This window comes from Pristiophorus japonicus, chromosome 23 (genome assembly GCF_044704955.1).
Source record: "Pristiophorus japonicus isolate sPriJap1 chromosome 23, sPriJap1.hap1, whole genome shotgun sequence".
In the NCBI taxonomy this organism is placed as follows: Eukaryota; Metazoa; Chordata; class Chondrichthyes; family Pristiophoridae; genus Pristiophorus; species Pristiophorus japonicus.
In genome coordinates this window covers 43,343,731-43,360,428 of record NC_091999.1, presented here as the reverse complement: position 1 = coordinate 43,360,428, position 16,698 = coordinate 43,343,731, and positions in this window count along the sequence as shown.

Genomic DNA, 16,698 nt, shown 5'->3' with positions numbered 1-16,698 from the left:
CCTCAGTACCCTGTGTTACTCACACTCCCTCAGTCCACTTTATTACTCACACTCCCTCAGTACCCTCTGTTACTCACACTCCCTCAGTACCCTGTGTTACTCACACACCCTCAGTACCCTGTGTTACTCACATGCCCTCAGTATCCTATGTTACTCACAGTCCCTCAGTACCCTGTGTTACTCACACTCCCTCAGTACCCTGTGTTACTCACACTCCCTCAGTATCCTGTGTTACTCACATGCCCTCAGTACCCTGTGTTACTCACACCGTCTCAGTACCCTATGTTACCCACAATCCCTCAGTACCCTGTGTGACTCACAAACCCTCATTATCCTGTGTTGCTCACAACCCCTCAGTCCACTGTGTTACTCACACTCCCTCAGGATCCTGTTTTACTCAGAATCCCTCAGTCCCCTGTGTTACTCACACTCCCTCAGGATCCTGTGTTACTCACACTCCCTCAGTCCCCTGTGTTACTCACACTCCCTCAGTACCCTGTTTTCCTCAAACCACCTCAGTCCCCAGTGTGACTCACAACCCCTCAGTCTCCTGTGTTACTCACACTCCCTCAGGACCCTGTGTTACTCACACATCCTCAGTCCCATGTGTTACTCACAATCCCTCGGTACCCTGTGTTACTCAAACTCCCTCAGTACACTATGTTACTCAAACTCCTCAGTACCCTATGTTACTCACACTCCCTCAGTACCATGCGTTAATCACACTACCTCAGTAACCTCTTTTACTCACACTCCCTCAGTACCCTGTGTTACTCACAGTCCCACAGTCCACTGGGTTACTCACACTCCCTCAGTACCCTTTGTTACTCACACTCCCTCAGTCCCTGTGTTACTCACAATCCCTCAGTACCCTGTGTTACTCACACTCCCTCAGTCCCTGTGTTACTCACAATCCCTCAGTCCCCTGTGTTACTTACACTCCCTCAGTACCTGTGTTACTCACACACCCTCAGTACGCTGTATTACTCACACTCCCTCATTACCCTGGGCCACTCACACTCCCTCAGTAACCTGTATTACTCATACTCACTCAGAAATCCGTGTTACTCACACTCCCTCAGTAAACTCTGTTACTCACAATCCCTCAGTCCACTGTGTTACTCACACTCCCTCAGTAACCTGTGTTACTTACACTCCCTCAGCTCCTGTGCTACTCGCACTTCCTCAGTACCCTCCGTTACTCACAATCCCTCTGTACCTTGTGTTACTCACAATCCCTCAGTACCCTGTGCTACTCACACTCCCTCAGTACACTGTATTACTCACACTCTCTGAGTCCCCTGTGTTACTCACACTCCCTCAGTACCCTGTGTTCCTCAAACCAACTCAGTCCCCTGTGTGACTCACATCCCGCAGTGCCCTCTGTTACTCACACTCCCTCAGTACCTGTGCTACTCACACTCCCTCAGTACCCTGTGTTACTCACACACCCTCAGTACCCTGTGTTACTCACATGCCCTCAGTATCCTATGTTACTCACAGTCCCTCAGTACCCTGTGTTACTCACACTCCCTCAGTACCCTGTGTTACTCACACTCCCTCAGTATCCTGTGTTACTCACATGCCCTCAGTACCCTGTGTTACTCACACCGTCTCAGTACCCTATGTTACCCACAATCCCTCAGTACCCTGTGTGACTCACAAACCCTCATTATCCTGTGTTGCTCACAACCCCTCAGTCCCCTGTGTAACTCACACTCCCTCAGGATCCTGTGTTACTCAGAATCCCTCAGTCCCCTGTGTTACTCACACTCCCTCAGGATCCTGTGTTACTCACACTCCCTCAGTCCCCTGTGTTACTCACACTCCCTCAGTACCCTGTTTTCCTCAAACCACCTCAGTCCCCAGTGTGACTCACAACCCCTCAGTCTCCTGTGTTACTCACACTCCCTCAGAACCCTGTATTAATCACACATCCTCAGTCCCATGTGTTACTCACAATCCCACGGTACCCTGTGTTACTCAAACTCCCTCAGTACCCTATGTTACTCAAACTCCTCAGTACCCTATGTTACTCACACTCCCTCAGTACCATGCGTTACTCACACTACCTCAGTAACCTCTTTTACTCACACTCCCTCAGTACCCTGTGTTACTCACACTCCCTCAGTCCACTGTGTTACTCACACTCCCTCAGTACCCTGTGTTACTCACACTCCCTCAGTCCCTGTGTTACTCACAATCCCTCAGTACCCTGTGTTACTCACACTCCCTCAGTACCCTGTGTTACTCACACTCCCTCAGTCCCCTGTGTTATTCACACTTCCTCAGTACCCTGTGTTACTCACACACCCTCAGTACCCTGTGTTACTCACACTCCCTCAGTATCCTGTGTTCCTCACACTCACTCAGTACCCTGTGTTACTCACACACCCTCAGTACACTGCATTACTCACACTCCCTCAGTATCCTGTGTTACTCACATTCCCTCAGTAGCCTGTGTTACTCACACTCCCTCAGTACCCTGTGTTACTCACACTCCCTCAGTACCCTGTGTGACTCAGACTCCCTCAGTCCCCTGCGTTACTCACACTCCCTCAGGATCCTGTGTTACTCACACTCCCTCAGTCACCTGTGTTACTCACACTCCTTCAGTAGACAGTTACTCACACTCCCTCAGTACCCTGTGTTCCTCAAACCACCTCAGTCCCCAGTGTGACTCACAACCCCTCAGTCTCCTGTGTTACTCAAACTCCCTCAGGACCCTGTGTTACTCACACACCCTCAGTCCCATGTGTTACTCACAATCCCTCGGTCCCCTGTGTTACTCAAACACCCTCAGTACCCTATGTTACTCAAACTCATCAGTACCCTATGTTACTCACACTCCCTCAGTACCCTGCGTTACTCACAATACCTCAGTAACCTCTTTTACTCACACTCCCTCAGTACCCTGTGTTACTCACACTCCATCAGTCCACTGTGTCACGCACACTCCCTCAGTACCCTGTGTAACTCACACTCCCTCAGTACCCTGTGTTACTCACAATCCCTCAGTACCCTGTGTTACTCACAATCCCTCAGTATTTGTGTTACTCACAATCCCTCAGGAATCTGTGTTACTCACACTCTCTCAGTGCACTGTGTTACACACACTCACTCCGTCCACTGTGTTACTCACACTCCCTCAGTATGCTGTGTTACTCACATGCCCTCAGTACCCTGTGTTACTCACACTCCCTCAGTACCCTGTGTTACTCACACTGCCTCAGTACCCTGTGTGACTCACAAACCCTCATTATCCTGTGTTGCTCACAACCCCTCAGTCCCCTGTTTTACTCACATTCCCTCAGTACCCTGTGTTACTCAGACTCCCTCAGTCCCCTGTGTTACTCAACTCCCTCAGAATCCTGTGTTACTCACACTCCCTCAGTCCCCTGTGTTACTCACACTCCTTCAGTAGCCAGTTACTCACACTCCCTCAGTACCCTGTGTTCCTCAAACCACCTCAGTCCCCAGTGTGACTCACAACCCCTCAGTCTCCTGTGTTACTCACACTCCCTCAGGACCCTGTGTTACTCAAACACCCTCAGTCCCATGTGTTACTCACAATCCCTCAGTAATCTGTGTTACTCACAATCCCTCAGTAGTCTGTGTTACTCACACTCTCTCAGTACACTGTGTTACACACACTCCCTCCGTCCCCTGTGTTACTCACACTCCCTCAGGATCCTGTGTTACTCACACTCCCTCAGTCCCCTGTGTTACTCACACTCCCTCAGTACCCTGTGTTCTGCAAACCACCTCAGTCCCCAGTGTGACTCGCAACCCCTCAGTCTCCTGTGTTACTCACACTCCCTCAGGACCCTGTGTTACTCACACACCCTCAGTCCCATGTGTTACTCACAATCCCTCGGTACCCTGTGTTACTCAAACTACCTCAGTACCCAATGTTACTCAAACTCCTCAGTACCCTATGTTACTCACACTCCCTCAGTACCATGCGTTACTTACACTACCTCAGCAACCTCTTTTACTCACACTCCCTCAGTACCCTGTGTTACTCACACTCCCTCAGTCCACTTTGTTACTCACACTCCCTCAGTACCCTGTGTTACTCACACTCCCTCAGTCCCTGTGTTACTCACAATCCCTCAGTACTCTGTGTTACTCACAATCCCTCAGTACTCTGTGTTACTCACACTCTCTCAGTACACTGTGTTACACACACTCCCTCCGTCCTCTGTATTACTTACACTCCCTCAGTACCCTGTGTTACTCAAACTCCCTCAGTACCCTCTGTTACTCACACTCCCTCAGTACCCTGTGTTCCTCAAACCACCTCAGTCCCCAGTGTGACTAACAACCCCTCAGTCTCCTGTGTTACTCAAACTCCCTCAGGACCCTGTGTTACTCACACACCCTCAGTCCCATGTGTTACTCACAATCCCTCGGTCCCCTGTGTTACTCAAACACCCTCAGTACCCTATGTTACTCAAACTCCTCAGTACCCTATGTTACTCACACTCCCTCAGTACCCTGCGTTACTCACACTACCTCAGCAACCTCTTTTACTCACACTCCCTCAGTACCCTGTGTTACTCACACTCCCTCAGTCCACTGTGTCACGCACACTCCCTCAGTACCCTGTGTAACTCACACTCCCTCAGTACCCTGTGTTACTCACAATCCCTCAGTACCCTGTGTTACTCACAATCCCTCAGTATTTGTGTTACTCACAATCCCGCAGGAATCTGTGTTACTCACACTCTCTCAGTGCACTGTGTTACACACACTCACTCCGTCCACTGTGTTACTCACACTCCCTCAGTATGCTGTGTTACTCACATGCCCTCAGTACCCTGTGTTACTCACACTGCCTCAGTACCCTGTGTGACTCACAAACCCTCATTATCCTGTGTTGCTCACAACCCCTCAGTCCCCTGTGTTACTCACATTCCCTCAGTACCCTGTGTTACTCAGACTCCCTCAGTCCCCTGTGTTACTCAACTCCCTCAGAATCCTGTGTTACTCACACTCCCTCAGTCCCCTGTGTTACTCACACTCCTTCAGTAGCCAGTTACTCACACTCCCTCAGTACCCTGTGTTCCTCAAACCACCTCAGTCCCCAGTGTGACTCACAACCCCTCAGTCTCCTGTGTTACTCACACTCCCTCAGGACCCTGTGTTACTCAAACACCCTCAGTCCCATGTGTTACTCACAATCCCTCAGTAATCTGTGTTACTCACAATCCCTCAGTAGTCTGTGTTACTCACACTCTCTCAGTACACTGTGTTACACACACTCCCTCCGTCCCCTGTGTTACTCACACTCCCTCAGGATCCTGTGTTACTCACACTCCCTCAGTCCCCTGTGTTACTCACACTCCCTCAGTACCCTGTGTTCTGCAAACCAACTCAGTCCCCAGTGTGACTCGCAACCCCTCAGTCTCCTGTGTTACTCACACTCCCTCAGGACCCTGTGTTACTCACACACCCTCAGTCCCATGTGTTACTCACAATCCCTCGGTACCCTGTGTTACTCAAACTACCTCAGTACCCAATGTTACTCAAACTCCTCAGTACCCTATGTTACTCACACTCCCTCAGTACCCTGCGTTACTTACACTACCTCAGCAACCTCTTTTACTCACACTCCCTCAGTACCCTGTGTTACTCACACTCCCTCAGTCCACTTTGTTACTCACACTCCCTCAGTACCCTGTGTTACTCACACTCCCTCAGTCCCTGTGTTACTCACAATCCCTCAGTACTCTGTGTTACTCACAATCCCTCAGTACTCTGTGTTACTCACACTCTCTCAGTACACTGTGTTACACACACTCCCTCCGTCCTCTGTGTTACTTACACTCCCTCAGTACCCTGTGTTACTCAAACTCCCTCAGTACCCTCTGTTACTCACACTCCCTCAGTACCCTGTGTTACTCAAACCACCTCAGTCCCCAGTGTGACTCACAACCCCTCAGTCTCCTGTGTTACTCACACACCCTCAGTACCCTCTGTTACTCACACACCCTCAGCACCCTGTGTTACACACACTTCCTCAGTACCGTGTTATTCACACTCCCTCAGTACCCTGTGTTACTCACACTCCCTCAGTATCCTGTGTTACACACATGCCCTCAGTACCCTGTGTTACTCACACTCCCTCAGTATCCTGTGTTACTCACACTCCCTTAGTACCCTGTTTTACTCACACAGCCTCAGAACCCTGTGGTACTCACACTCCTTCAGTAGCCAGTTACTCACACTCCCTCAGTACCCTGTGTTACTCACACTCTCTCAGTACCCTGTGTTACTCACGCTCCCTCAGTACTCTGTATTACTCACATGCCCTCAGTACACTGTGTTACTCACACACCCTCAGTCCCCTGTGTTACTCACACTCCCTCAGTACACTGTGTTACTCACACTCCCTCAGTCCCCTGTGTTACTCACACTCCCACAGGACCCTGTGTTACTCACACACCCTCAGTCCCCTGTGTTACTCACAATCCATCCGTACCCTCTGTTACTCACACTCCCTCATGACCCTGTGTTACTCATAATCCCTCAGTACCCTGTGTTACTCACACCTCTCCAGTACCCTGTGTTGCTCACAACCCCTCAGTCCCCTGTGTTACTCACACACCCTCAGTCCCCTGTGTTACTCACACTCCCTCAGTACACTGTGTTACTCACACTCCCTCAGTCCCCTGTGTTACTCACACTCCCACAGGACCCTGTGTTACTCACACACCCTCAGTCCCCTGTGTTACTCACAATCCATCCGTACCCTCTGTTACTCACACTCCCTCATGACCCTGTGTTACTCATAATCCCTCAGTCTCCTGTGTTACTCACACTCCCTCAGGACCCTGTGTTACTCACACACCCTCAGTCCCATGTGTTACTCACAATCCCTCAGTACTCTGTATTACTCACAATCCCTCAGTAGTCTGTGTTACTCACACTCTCTCAGTACACTGTGGTACACACACTCCCTCCGTCCCCTGTGTTACTCACACTCCCTCAGTCCCCTGTGTTACTCACACTCCCACAGGACCCTGTGTTACTCACACACCCTCAGTCCCCTGTGTTAGTCACAATCCATCCGTACCCTCTGTTACTCACACTCCCTCATGACCCTGTGTTACTCACACTCCCTCAGGACTCTGTGTTACTCACACTCCCTCAGTACCCTGTGTTACTCGCACTCCCTCAGTACCCTGTGTTACTCACACTCCCTCAGTACCCTGTGTTACTCACACTCCCTCAGTACCCTGTGCTACTCACACTCCCTCAGTACCCTTTGTTACTTACAATCCCTCAGTATCCTGTGCTACTCACAATCCCTCAGTACCCTGTGTTACTCAAACCACCTCAGTCCCCAGTGTGACTCACAACCCCTCAGTCTCCTGTGTTACTCACACACCCTCAGTACTCTCTGTTACTCACACACCCTCAGCACCCTGTGTTACTCACACTTCCTCAGTACCGTGTTATTCACACTCACTCAGTACCCTGTGTTACTCACACTCCCTCAGTATCCTGTGTTACTCACATGCCCTCAGTACCCTGTGTTACTCACACTCCCCCAATATCCTGTGTTACTCACACCCCCTCAGTACCCTGTGTTACTCACACTCCCTCAGTACACTGTGTTACTCACAATCCATCAGGACGCTGTGTTACTCACACTCCCTCATTATCCTTAGTATCCTGTGTCACTCACACTCCCTTAGTACCCTGTGTTACTCACACAGCCTCAGAACCCTGTGGTACTCACACCACCTCTGTACCCTGTGTTACTCACATTCCCTCAGTACCCTGTGTTACTCACACTCCCTCAGTAACCTGTATTACTCATACTCACTCAGAAATCCGTGTTACTCACACTCCCTCAGTAAACTCTGTTACTCACAAACCCTCAGTCCACTGTGTTACTCACACTCCCTCAGTAACCTGTGTTACTCACACACCCTCAGCACCCTGTGCTACTCGCACTTCCTCAGTACCTTCCGTTACTCACAATCCCTCTGTACCTTGTGTTACTCACAATCCCTCATTACCCTGTGCTACTCACACTCCCTCAGTACACTGTGTTACTCACACTCTCTGAGTCCCCTTTGTTACTCACACTCCCTCAGTACCCTGTGTTCCTCAAACCAAGTCAGTCCCCTGTGTGACTCACAATCCCGCAGTGCCCTGTGTTACTCACATTCCCTCAGTACCTGTGTTACTCACACTCCCTCAGTACCCTGTGTTACTCACACACCCTCAGTACCCTGTGAAACTCACATGCCCTCAGTATCCTGTGTTACTCACACTCCCTCAGTACCCTGTGTTATTCACACTCCCTCAGTACCCTGTGTTACTCACACTCCCTCAGTACCCTATGTTACTCACACTCCCTCAGTATCCTGTGTTACTCACACTTCCTCAGTACCCTGTGTTACTCACACTCCCTCAGTACCCTGTGTTACTCACACTTCCTCAGTAGCCTGTGTTACTCACACTCGCTCAGTACCCTGTGTTACTCACACTCCCTCAGTATCCTGTGTTCCTCACACTCCCTCAGTACCCTGTGTTACTCACTCCCCCTCAGTACACCGCATTACTCACACTTCCTCAGTATCCTGTGTTGCTCACATGCCCTCAGTACCCTGTGTTACTCACACTCCCTCAGTACCGTGTGTTACTCACACACCCTCAGTACCCTGTGTGACTCACAAACCCTCATTATCCTGTGTTGCTCACAACCCCTCAGTCCCCTGTGTATCTCACACTCCCTCAGCATCCTGTGGTACTCAGACTCCCTCAGTCCCCTGTGTTACTCACAATCCCTCAGTATTTGTGTTACTCACAATCCCTCAGGAATCTGTGTTACTCACACTCTCTCAGTGCACTGTGTTACACACACTCACTCCGTCCACTGTGTTACTCACACTCCCTCAGTATGCTGTGTTACTCACATGCCCTCAGTACCCTGTGTTACTCACACTGCCTCAGTATCCTGTGTTCCTCACACTCCCTCAGTACCCTGTGTTACTCACTCCCACTCAGTACACTGCATTACTCACACTTCCTCAGTATCCTGTGTTGCTCACATGCCCTCAGTACCCTGTGTTACTCACACTCCCTCAGTACCGTGTGTTACTCACACTCCCTCAGTACCCTGTGTGACTCACAAACCCTCATTATCCTGTGTTGCTCACAACCCTTCAGTCCCCTGTGTATCTCACACTCCCTCAGCATCCTGTGGTACTCAGACTCCCTCAGTCCCCTGTGTTACTCACAATCCCTCAGTATTTGTGTTACTCACAATCCCTCAGGAATCTGTGTTACTCACACTCTCTCAGTGCACTGTGTTACACACACTCACTCCGTCCACTGTGTTACTCACACTCCCTCAGTATGCTGTGTTACTCACATGCCCTCAGTACCCTGTGTTACTCACACTGCCTCAGTACCCTGTGTGACTCACAAACCCTCATTATCCTGTGTTGCTCACAACCCCTCAGTCCCCTGTGTTACTCACATTCCTTCAGTACCCTGTGTTACTCAGACTCCCTCAGTCCCCTGTGTTACTCAACACCCTCAGAATCCTGTGTTACTCACACTCCCTCAGTCCCCTGTGTTACTCACACTCCTTCAGTAGCCAGTTACTCACACTCCCTCAGTACCCTGTGTTCCTCAAACCACCTCAGTCCCCAGTGTGACTCACAACCCCTCAGTCTCCTGTGTTACTCACACTCCCTCAGTACCCTGTGTGACTCACAAACCCTCATTATCCTGTGTTGCTCACAACCCTTCAGTCCCCTGTGTATCTCACACTCCCTCAGCATCCTGTGGTACTCAGACTCCCTCAGTACCCTGTGTTCCTCAAACCACCTCAGTCCCCAGTGTGACTCACAACCCCTCAGTCTCCTGTGTTACTCACACTCCCTCAGGACCCTGTGTTACTCAAACACCCTCAGTCCCATGTGTTACTCACAATCCCTCAGTAATCTGTGTTACTCACAATCCCTCAGTAGTCTGTTTTACTCACACTCTCTCAGTACACTGTGTTACACACACTCCCTCCGTCCCCTGTGTTACTCACACTCCCTCAGGATCCTGTGTTACTCACACTCCCTCAGTCCCCTGTGTTACTCACACTCCCTCAGTACCCTGTGTTCCTCAAACCACCTCAGTCCCCAGTGTGACTCGCAACCCCTCAGTCTCCTGTGTTACTCACACTCCCTCAGGACCCTGTGTTACTCACACACCCTCAGTCCCATGTGTTACTCACAATCCCTCGGTACCCTTTGTTACTCAAACTCCCTCAGTACCCAATGTTACTCAAACTCCTCAGTACCCTATGTTACTCACACTCCCTCAGTACCCTGCGTTACTCACACTACCTCAGCAACCTCTTTTACTCACACTCCCTCAGTACCCTGTGTTACTCACACTCCCTCAGTCCACTTTGTTACACAAACTCCCTCAGTACCCTGTGTTACTCACACTCCCTCAGTCCCTGTGTTACTCACAATCCCTCAGTACTCTGTGTTACTCACAATCCTTCAGTACTCTGTGTTACTCACACTCTCTCAGTACACTGTGTTACACACACTCCCTCCGTCCTCTGTGTTACTTACACTCCCTCAGTACCCTGTGTTACTCAAACTCCCTCAGTACCCTCTGTTACTCACACTCCCTCAGTACCCTGTGTTACTCAAACCACCTCAGTCCCCAGTGTGACTCACAACCCCTCGGTCTCCTGTGTTACTCACACACCCTCAGTACCCTCTGTTACTCACACACCCTCAGCACACTGTGTTACACACACTTCCTCAGTACCGTGTTATTCACACTCCCTCAGTACCCTGTGTTACTCACACTCCCTCAGTATCCTGTGTTACACACATGCCCTCAGTACCCTGTGTTACTCACACTCCCTCAGTATCCTGTGTTACTCACACTCCCTTAGTACCCTGTGTTACTCACACTCCCTCAGTCCACTTTGTTACTCAAACTCCCTCAGTACCCTGTGTTACTCACACTCCCTCAGTCCCTGTGTTACTCACAATCCCTCAGTACTCTGTGTTACTCACAATCCTTCAGTACTCTGTGTTACTCACACTCTCTCAGTACACTGTGTTACACACACTCCCTCCGTCCTCTGTGTTACTTACACTCCCTCAGTACCCTGTGTTACTCAAACTCCCTCAGTACCCTCTGTTACTCACACTCCCTCAGTACCCTGTGTTACTCAAACCACCTCAGTCCCCAGTGTGACTCACAACCCCTCGGTCTCCTGTGTTACTCACACACCCTCAGTACCCTCTGTTACTCACAAACCCTCAGCACACTGTGTTACACACACTTCCTCAGTACCGTGTTATTCACACTCCCTCAGTACCCTGTGTTACTCACACTCCCTCAGTATCCTGTGTTACACACATTCCCTCAGTACCCTGTGTTACTCACACTCCCTCAGTATCCTGTGTTACTCACACTCCCTTAGTACCCTGTTTTACTCACACAGCCTCAGAACCCTGTGTTACTCACGCTCCCTCAGTACTCTGTATTACTCACATGCCCTCAGTACCCTGTGTTACTCACGCACCCTCAGTCCCCTGTGTTACTCACACTCCCTCAGTACACTGTGTTACTCACACTCCCTCAGTCCCCTGTGTTACTCACACTCCCACAGGACCCTGTGTTACTCACACACCCTCAGTCCCCTGTGTTACTCACAATCCATCCGTACCCTCTGTTACTCACACTCCCTCATGACCCTGTGTTACTCATAATCCCTCAGTACCCTGTGTTACTCACACCTCTCCAGTACCCTGTGTTGCTCACAACCCCTCAGTCCCCTGTGTTACTCACACTCCCTCAGGACTCTGTGTTACTCACACTCCCTCAGTACCCTGTGTTACTCACACTCCCTCAGTTCCCTGTGTTACTCACACTCCCTCAGTACCCTGTGCTACTCACACTCCGTCAGTACCCTTTGTTACTTACAATCCCTCAGTATCCTGTGCTACTCACAATCCCTCAGTACCCTGTGTTACTCACAATCCCTCAGTACCCTGTGTTACTCACACTCCCTCAGTACCCTGTGTTACTCACACTCCCTCAGGACCCTGTTTTACTCGCACTCCCTCAGTACCCTGTGTTACTCACACTCTCTCAGTGCCCTGTGTTACTCACGCTCCCTCAGTACTCTGTATTACTCACATGCCCTCAGTACACTATGTTACTCACACACCCTCAGTGCCCTGTGTAACTCACACTCCCTCAGTACACTGTGTTACTCACACTCCCTCAGTCCCCTGTGTTACTCACACTCCCTCAGGACCCTGTGTTACTCACACACCCTCAGTCCCCTGTGTTACTCACAATCCCTCCGTACCCTCTGTTACTCACACTCCCTCGTGACCCTGTGTTACTCATAATCCCTCAGTACCCTGTGTTACTCACACCTCTCCAGTACCCTGTGTTGCTCACAACCCCTCAGTCCCCTGTGTTACTCACATTCCCTCAGAACCCTGTGTTACTCACACTCCCTCAGTACCCTGTGTTACTCACACTCCCTCAGTACCCTGTGTTACACACACTCCCTCAGTGTCCTGTATTACTCACATGCCCTCAGTCCCCTGTGTTACTTACACTCCCTCAGTACCCTGTGTTACTCACACACCCTCAGTACGCTGTATTACTCACACTCCCTCATTACCCTGGGCTACTCACACTCCCTCAGTAACCTGTATTACTCATACTCACTCAGAAATCCGTGTTACTCACACTCCCTCAGTAAACTCTGTTACTCACAATCCCTCAGTCCACTGTGTTACTCACACTCCCTCAGTAACCTGTGTTACTCACACTCCCTCAGCACCCTGTGCTACTCGCACTTCCTCAGTACCCTCCGTTACTCACAATCCCTCTGTACCTTGTGTTACTCACAATCCCTCAGTAGCCTGTGCTACTCACACTCCCTCAGTACACTGTATTACTCACACTCTCTGAGTCCCCTGTGTTACTCACACTCCCTCAGTAATCTGTGTTCCTCAAACTAACTCAGTCCCCTTAGTGACTCACATCCCGCAGTGCCCTGTGTTACTCACACTCCCTCAGTACCTGTGTTACTCACACTCCCTCAGTACCCTGTGTTACTCACACACCCTCAGTACCCTGTGTTACTCACATGCCCTCAGTATCCTATGTTACTCACAGTCCCTCAGTTCCCTGTGTTACTCACACTCCCTCAGTACCCTGTGTTACTCACACTCCCTCAGTATCCTGTGTTACTCACATGCCCTCAGTACCCTGTGTTACTCACACCGTCTCAGTACCCTATGTTACCCACAATCCCTCAGAACCCTGTGTGACTCACAAACCCTCATTATCCTGTGTTGCTCACAACCCCTCAGTCCCCTGTGTTACTCACACTCCCTCAGGATCCTGTGTTACTCAGAATCCCTCAGTCCCCTGTGTTACTCACACTCCCTCAGGATCCTGTGTTACTCACACTCCCTCAGTCCCCTGTGTTACTCACACTCCCTCAGTACCCTGTTTTCCTCAAACCACCTCAGTCCCCAGTGTGACTCACAACCCCTCAGTCTCCTGTGTTACTCACACTCCCTCAGGACCCTGTGTTACTCACACACCCTCAGTCCCATGTGTTACTCACAATCCCACGGTACCCTGTGTTACTCAAACTCCCTCAGTACCCTATGTTACTCACACTCCCTCAGTACCATGCGTTACTCACACTACCTCAGTAACCTCTTTTACTCACACTCCCTCAGTACCCTGTGTTACTCACACTCCCTCAGTCCACTGTGTTACTCACACTCCCTCAGTACCCTGTGTTACTCACACTCCCTCAGTCCCTGTGTTACTCACAATCCCTCAGTACTCTGTGTTACTCACAATCCCTCAGTACTCTGTGTTACTCACACTCTCTCAGTACACTGTGTTACACACACTCCCTCCGTCCCCTGTGTTACTTACACTCCCTCAGTACCCTGTGTTACTCAAAGTCCCTCAGTACCCTCTGTTACTCACACTCCCTCAGTACCCTGTGTTACTCAAACCACCTCAGTCCCCAGTGTGACTCACAACCCCTCAGTCTCCTGTGTTACTCACACACCCTCAGTACTCTCTGTTACTCACACACCCTCAGCACCCTGTGTTACTCACACTTCCTCAGTACCGTGTTATTCACACTCCCTCAGTACCCTGTGTTACTCAGACTCCCTCAGTATCCTGTGTTACTCACATGCCCTCAGTACCCTGTGTTACTCACACTCCCTCAGTATCCTGTGTTACTCACACCCCCTCAGTACCCTGTGTTACTCACAATCCCTCAGTACACTGTGTTACTCACAATCCATCAGGACGCTGTGTTACTCACACTCCCTCATTATCCTTCGTATCCTATGTCACTCACACTCCCTTAGTACCCTGTGTTACTCGCACAGCCTCAGAACCCTGTGGTACTCACACCACCTCTGTACCCTGTGTTACTCACATTCCCTCAGTACCCTGTGTTACTCACACTCCCTCAGTAACCTGTATTACTCATACTCACTCAGAAATCCGTGTTACTCACACTCCCTCAGTAAACTCTGTTACTCACAAACCCTCAGTCCACTGTGTTACTCACACTCCCTCAGTAACCTGTGTTACTCACACACCCTCAGCACCCTGTGCTACTCGCACTTCCTCAGTACCTTCCGTTACTCACAATCCCTCTGTACCTTGTGTTACTCACAATCCCTCATTACCCTGTGCTACTCACACTCCCTCAGTACACTGTGTTACTCACACTCTCTGAGTCCCCTTTGTTACTCACACTCCCTCAGTAACCTGTGTTCCTCAAACCAACTCAGTCCCCTGTGTAACTCACAATCCCGCAGTGCCCTGTGTTACTCACATTCCCTCAGTACCTGTGATACTCACACTCCCTCAGTACCCTTTGTTACTCACACACCCTCAGTACCCTGTGAAACTCACATGCCCTCAGTACCCTGTGTTACTCACACTCCCTCAGTACCCTGTGTTATTCACACTCCCTCAGTACCCTGTGTTACTCACACTCCCTCAGTACCCTATGTTACTCACACTCCCTCAGTACCCTGTGTTACTCACACTCACTCAGTACCCTGTGTTACTCACACTCCCTCAGTAACCTGTGTTACTCACACTTCCTCAGTAGCCTGTGTTACTCACACTCCCTCAGTACCCTGTGTTACCCACACTCCCTCAGTATCCTGTGTTCCTCACACTCCCTCAGTACCCTGTGTTACTCACACTCCCTCAGTACCCTGTGTGACTCACAAACCCTCATTATCCTGTGTTGCTCACAACCCCTCAGTCCCCTGTGTATCTCACACTCCCTCAGGATCCTGTGGTACTCAGACTCCCTCAGTCCCCTGCGTTACTCACACACCCTCAGGATCCTGTGTTACTCACACTCCCTCAGTCCCCTGTGTTACTCACACTCCTTCAGTAGCCAGTTACTCACACTCCCTCAGTACCCTGTGTTCCTCAAACCACCTCAGTCCCCAGTGCGACTCACAACCCCTCAGTCTCCTGTGTTACTCACACTCCCTCAGGACCCTGTGTTACTCACACACCCTCAGTCCCATGTGCTACTCACAATCCCTCGGTACCCTGTGTTACTCAAACACCCTCAGTACCCTATGTTACTCAAACTCCTCAGTACCCTATGTTACTCACACTCCCTCAGTACCCTGCGATACTCACACTACCTCAGTAACCTCTTTTACTCACACTCCCTCAGTACGCTGTGTTACTCACACTCCATCAGTCCACTGTGTTACTCATACTCCCTCAGTACCCTGTGTAACTCACACTCCCTCAGTACCCTGTGTTACTCACAATCCCTCAGTATGCTGTGTTACTCACATGCCCTCAATACCCTGTGTTACTCACACTCCCTCAGTACCCTGTGTTACTTACACTGCCTCAGTACCCTGTGTGACTCACAAACCCTCATTATCCTGTGTTGCTCACAACCCCTCAGTCCCCTGTGTTACTCACATTCCCTCAGTACCCTGTGTTACTCCAGCTCCCTCAGTACCCTATGTTACTCAAACTCCTCAGTACCCTATGTTACTCACACTCCCTCAGTACCCTGCGTTACTCACACTACCTCAGCAACCTCTTTTACTCACACTCCCTCAGTACCCTGTGTTACTCACACTCCCACAGTCCCTGTGTTACTCACAATCCCTCAGTACTCTGTGTTACTCACAATCCCTCAGTACTCTATGTTACTCACACTCTCTCAGTACACTGTGTTACACACACTCCCTCCGTCCTCTGTGTTACTTACACTCCCTCAGTACCCTGTGTTACTCAAACTCCCTCAGTACCCTCTGTTACTCACACTCCCTCAGTACCCTGTGTTACTCAAATCTCCTCAGTCCCCAGTCTGACTCACAACCCCTCAGTCTCCTGTGTTACTCACACACACTCAGTACCCTCTGTTACTCACACACCCTCAGCACCCTGTGTTACTCACACTTCCTCAGTACCGTGTTATTCACACTCCCTCAGTACCCTGTGTTACTCACACTCCCTCAGTATCCTGTGTTACACACATGCCCTCAGTACCCTGTGTTACTCACACTCCCTCAGTATCCTGTATGACTCACACTCCCTTAGTACCCTGTTTTACTCACACAGCCTCAGAACCCTGTGGTACTCACA